The sequence below is a fragment of the Coregonus clupeaformis genome, chromosome 1 (assembly GCF_020615455.1).
Source record: "Coregonus clupeaformis isolate EN_2021a chromosome 1, ASM2061545v1, whole genome shotgun sequence".
Classification (NCBI taxonomy): domain Eukaryota; kingdom Metazoa; phylum Chordata; class Actinopteri; order Salmoniformes; family Salmonidae; genus Coregonus; species Coregonus clupeaformis.
In genome coordinates, this window is record NC_059192.1 from 7,261,877 (window position 1) to 7,268,094 (window position 6,218).

Here is a 6,218-nt window from a genome sequence, read left to right on the forward strand (position 1 = left end):
ACCACCACACCTTACCACCACCACACTACCACACCTTACCACCACCACACTACCACCACCACACTACCACACCTTACCACCACCACACTACCACCACCACCCTACCACACCTTACCACCACCACACTACCACCACCACACTACCACACCTTACCACCACCACACTATCACACCTTACCACCACTACACTACCACCACCACACTACCACACCTTACCACCACCACACTACCACCACCACACCACCACACCTTACCACCACCACACTACCACACCTTACCACCACTACACTACCACCACCACACTACCACACCTTACCACCACCACACTACCACCACCACACTACCACACCTTACCACCACCACCACCACACTACCACACCTTACCACCACCATATGTAAATATAACTAGGAATAAAGTGACAGATAGTAAACAGCAGCAGCGTATGTGATGACTCAAAAAAGGTTTGTGCAAAAAGGGTCAATGCAGATAGTCTGGGTAGCTATTTGGTTAACTATTTAACTAACTATTTAGCAGTGTTATGGCTTGGGGGTAGAAGCTGTACAGGGTCCTGTTGGTTCCAGCCTCAGTACTGCTTGCCGTGCAGTAGCAGAGAGAACAGTCTATGACTTGGGTGATAATGCAGTAGCATCGAGAGAACAGTCTATGACTAGGGTGATAATGCAGTAGCAGAGAGAACAGTCTATGCCTTGAGTGATAATGCAGTAGTAGAGAGAACAGTCTATGACCATGGTGATAATGCAGTAGCAGAGAGAACAGTCTGACTAGGGTGATAATGCAGTAGCAGAGAGAACAGTATATGACTAGGGTGATAATGCAGTAGCAGAGAGAACAGTCTGTGACTAGGGTGATAATGCAGTAGCAGAGAGAACAGTCTATGACCAGGGTGATAATGCAGTAGCAGAGAGAACAGTCTGACTAGGGTGATAATGCAGTAGAAGAGAGAACAGTATATGACTAGGGTGATAATGCAGTAGAAGAGAGAACAGTCTATGACTAGGGTGATAATGCAGTAGCAGAGAGAACAGTCTGACTAGGGTGATAATGCAGTAGCAGAGAGAACAGTCTATGACTAGGGTGATAATGCAGTAGCAGAGAGAACAGTCTGTGACTAGGGTGATAATGCAGTAGTAGAGAGAACAGTCTATGACTAGGGTGATAATGCAGTAGCAGAGAGAACAGTCTGTGACTAGGGTGATAATGCAGTAGGAGAGAGAACAGTCTATGACTAGGGTGATAATGCAGTAGCAGAGAGAACAGTCTATGACCAGGGTGATAATTCAGTATTAGAGAGAACAGTCTGACTAGGGTGATAATGCAGTAGGAGAGAGAACAGTATATGACTAGGGTGATAATGCAGTAGCAGAGAGAACAGTTTGTGACTAGGGTGATAATGCAGTAGCAGAGAGAACAGTCTGACTAGGGTGATAATGCAGTAGCAGAGTGAACAGTCTGTGACTAGGGTGATAATGCAGTAGCAGAGAGAACATTCTATGATTGGGGTGATAATGCAGTAGCAGAGAGAACAGTCTGTGACTAGGGTGATAATGCAGTAGAATCGAGAGAACAGTCTATGACTAGGGTGATATTGCAGTAGCAGAGAGAACAGTCTATGGCTTGAGTGATAATGCAGTAGAAGAGATAACAGTCTATGACCAGGGTGATAATGCAGTAGCAGTGAGAACAGTCTGACTAGGGTGATAATGCAGTAGCAGAGAGAACAGTCTATGACTAGGGTGATAATGCAGTAGAATAGAGAACAGTCTATGACTAGGGTGTTAATGCAGTAGCAGAGAGAACAGTCTGTGACTAACGTGATAATGCAGTAGTAGAGAGAACAGTCTATGGCTAGGGTGATAATGCAGTAGCAGAGAGAACAGTCTATGACCAGGGTGATAATGCAGTAGCAGAGAGAACATTCTGACTAGGGTGATAATGCAGTAGCAGAGAGAACAGTCTATGACTAGGGTGATAATGCAGTAGCAGAGAGAACAGTCTATGACTAGGGTGATAATGCAGTAGCAGAGAGAACAATCTGTGACTAGGGTGATAATGCAGTAGCAGAGAGAACAGTCTGACTAGGGTGATAATGCAGTAGCAGAGAGAACAGTCTATGACTAGGGTGATAATGCAGTAGCAGAGAGAACAGTCTGACCTGGGTGATAATGCAGTAGGAGAGAGAACAGTCTATGACTAGGGTGATAATGCAGTAGCAGAGAGAACAGTCTATGACCAGGGTGATAATGCAGTAGCAGAGAGAACAGTCTGACTAGGGTGATAATGCAGTAGAAGAGAGAACAGTCTATGACTAGGGTGATAATGCAGTAGCAGAGAGAACAGTTTGTGACTAGGGTGATAATGCAGTAGCAGAGAGAACAGTCTGACTAGGGTGATAATGCAGTAGCAGAGTGAACAGTCTGTGACTAGGGTGATAATGCAGTAGCAGAGAGAACAGTCTATGATTAGGGTGATAATGCAGTAGCAGAGAGAACAGTCTGTGACTAGGGTGATAATGCAGTAGAATCGAGAGAACAGTCTATGACTAGGGTGATATTGCAGTAGCAGAGAGAACAGTCTATGGCTTGAGTGATAATGCAGTAGTAGAGAGAACAGTCTATGACCAGGGTGATAATGCAGTAGCAGAGAGAACAGTCTGACTAGGGTGATAATGCAGTAGCAGAGAGAACAGTCTATGACACATGTGTCAAACTCATTCCATGGAGGGCCGAGTGTCTGCGGGTTTTCGCTCCTCCCTTGTACTTGATTGATTAATTAAGGTCACTAATTAGTAAAGAACTCCCCTCACCTGATTGTCTAGGTCTTAATTTAAAGGAAAAACCAAAAACCTGCAGACACTAGGCCCTCCATGGAATGAGTTTGACACCCCTGGTCTATGACTAGGGTGATAATGCAGTAGCAGAGAGAACAGTCTATGACTAGGGTGATAATGCAGTAGCAGAGAGAACAGTCTATGACCAGGGTGATAATGCAGTAGCAGAGAGAACAGTCTGACTAGGGTGATAATGCAGTAGCAGAGAGAACCGTCTATGACTAGGGTGATAATGCAGTAGCAGAGAGAACAGTCTATGACTAGGGTGATAATGCAGTAGCAGAGAGAACAGTCTGTGACTAGGGTGATAATGCAGTAGCAGAGAGAACAGTCTGACTAGGGTGGTAATGCAGTAGCAGAGAGAACAGTCTGTGACTAGGGTGATAATGCAGTAGCAGAGAGAACCGGCTATGACTAGGGTGATAATGCAGTAGCAGAGAGAACAGTCTATGACCAGGGTGATAATGCAGTAGCAGAGAGAACAGTCTGACTAGGGTGATAATGCAGTAGCAGAGAGAACAGTCTGACTAGGGTGATAATGCAGTAGCAGAGAGAACAGTCTGACCTGGGTGATAATGCAGTAGCAGAGAGAACAGTCTGTGACTAGGGTGATAATGCAGTAGCAGAGAGAACAGTCTATGGCTAGGGTGATAATGCAGTAGCAGAGAGAACAGTCTATGACTAGGGTGATAATGCATACATGCTAGAATTTAATTAGGACAAAGCACGCTGTATGCTTTATATGGTGCTAACTTACAATGGCAGTCATGCACTTTCTGACTTTGCGTGTGTGTGTGTGTGTGTGTGTGTGTGTCTGTGTGTGCACAAGTGAATGTGTACACGTGTGTTTGAGCTTTTGACTACACCCCCCCCCCCCCCCACCCCCTCACTTCCTCTCTCCACCCCCACTTGTAAGTCAGGGAGGCCTCACTGCACTGCACTGCACTGTCCCTCCTTACTTCCCAGCACCAGTCATCTACCCTTGGCTATGACCCAAATGTCACCCTATTCCAATATAAAGTGCACTACTTTTGACCAGGGCGCATAGTGCTCTAGTCTGGTTAAAGGTAGTGAACTATATAGGGAATAGGGTGCCATTTGGGACACAGTCTATATGTTTAGCTTTTTATAATCAATATTATTATCAATATTATGATATTATTATTGCTATTATTATGACTATTGTTATTTTCTTAATTAGAGTTTAAATTAACTTATATTTTTTATACAAAGAAAAAAGATGTTGGCTTTTTTGTTTTGTACAAAGTGAACATGAAGAGAAACAGAATGTTCTCAAGGTGTTATAACTGTTATATGAATGGTAACAAGACATCTTATAATAACTGTTATATGAATGGTAACAAGACATCTTATAACTGTTATATGAATGGTAACAAGACATCTTATAACTGTTATATGAATGGTCTAAGACATCTTATAATAACTGTTATAAGAATGGTAACAAGACATCTTATAATAACTGTTATATGAATGGTAACAAGACATCTTATAATAACTGTTATATGAATGGTAACAAGACATCTTATAATAACTGTTATATGAATGGTAACAAGACATCTTATAATAACTGTTATATGAATGGTAACAAGACATCTTATAATAACTGTTATATGAATGGTAACAAGACATCTTACAATAACTGTTATATGAATGGTAACAAGACATCTTATAATAACTGTTATATGAATGGTAACAAGACATCTTATAATAACTGTTATATGAATGGTAACAAGACATCTTATAATAACTGTTATATGAATGGTAACAAGACATCTTATAATAACTGTTATATGAATGGTAACAAGACATCTTACAATAACTGTTATATGAATGGTAACAAGACATCTTATAATAACTGTTATATGAATGGTAACAAGACATCTTATAATAACTGTTATATGAATGGTAACAAGACATCTTATAATAACTGTTATAAGAATTGTCTAGATGTGTTATAACCGTTATAAGAATTGTCTAGATGTGTTATAACTGTTATAAGAATTGTCTAGATGTGTTATAACTGAGGAATGTCTCAACTGTAAATGTAAGAGAGCAGGAATGATGATGCGTTTTTATTTTTTTAAATCCTGAAAACACCAATGTGTGAGCCAATGTTCATTCCTGTGTGAGCTTTCATGACTGTTTCATAGTGCTTCAACACTGTATATCTGTTTTAGCTACTAAAAGCCTAGAATGAGGCTGATTTTAAAGCCGAATAGTAATACAAATGCCTTTCTGAGGACAATAAAGAGCATGGCTGGTCATGGGCGGGTCATGGGCGGGTCATGGGCGGGTCATGGGCAGGTCATGGGCGGGTCATGGGCGGGTCATGGGCAGGTCATGGGCGGGTCATGGGCAGGTGGGCAAAAAAGCTGTCACACGGCGCGCAACCACTCTGAAGGGACGCCGGCCTCCCGATCGCTCATTGCGAACTGGGATAAAGTATCCTTCTATCATTGCTTATCGTGGTCAAGCTCCTTTTAGGTCTGGGAATATTTTAATGTTGCCAGCAAGGAATACAGAAAGATATCATAAGCTCCATTTCAATTCTTTGACTTCTTCTCGATGATAAAATAGCAATAAGGCCAGAGGAGGTGTGGTATATGGCCAATATACCACGGCTAATCAATCAATCAATCAATTTTATTTTATATAGCCTTTCTTACATCAGCTAATATCTCGAAGTGCTGTACAGAAACCCAGCCTAAAACCCCAAACAGCTAGTAATGCAGGTGTAGAAGCACGGCTAATGGCTGTTCTTAAGCACGACGCGGAGTGCCTGGATACAGCCCTTAGCCGTGGTATATTGGCAATATACCACAAACACCCGAGGTGCCTTATTGCTATTATAAACTGGTTACCAACGTAATTAGAGCAGTAAAAATAATGTTTTTGTCATACCTGTGGTATTTGGTCTGATATACCAAGGCTGTCAGCCAATCAGCATTCAGGGCTCGACCCACCCAGTTTATAATTCCCTTTAGTTACCACACCTGGTACAGGGATGGCTAACTCAGGAAATTCCTTTGGTCTCTACTGAGTTAGGTAAATCAATTTTTTGCACCTTATTTGTGGAGCAATCTTCAAAATGTTCTGAAATTTGATGTTTTGGTGCCTCTAGGCCAATTCAGAACGCTGATTGAGGACCTTTTTACTGATACATTTTTCTTCCTGCTTGCATTTTGTATTTTTATTTTGATGTGTGTATTTTTTTTAATTTATGTAATTCATGGCCCATCTGTAAAAGAGACCTTGGTCTCAGTATGACTCCCTGAAAAAATAAAGGTTAAAAAAAATAAACTTTCGCCACTGTGTTGACGCGCGGTATCCCCTGACAACCGTCTGGGGA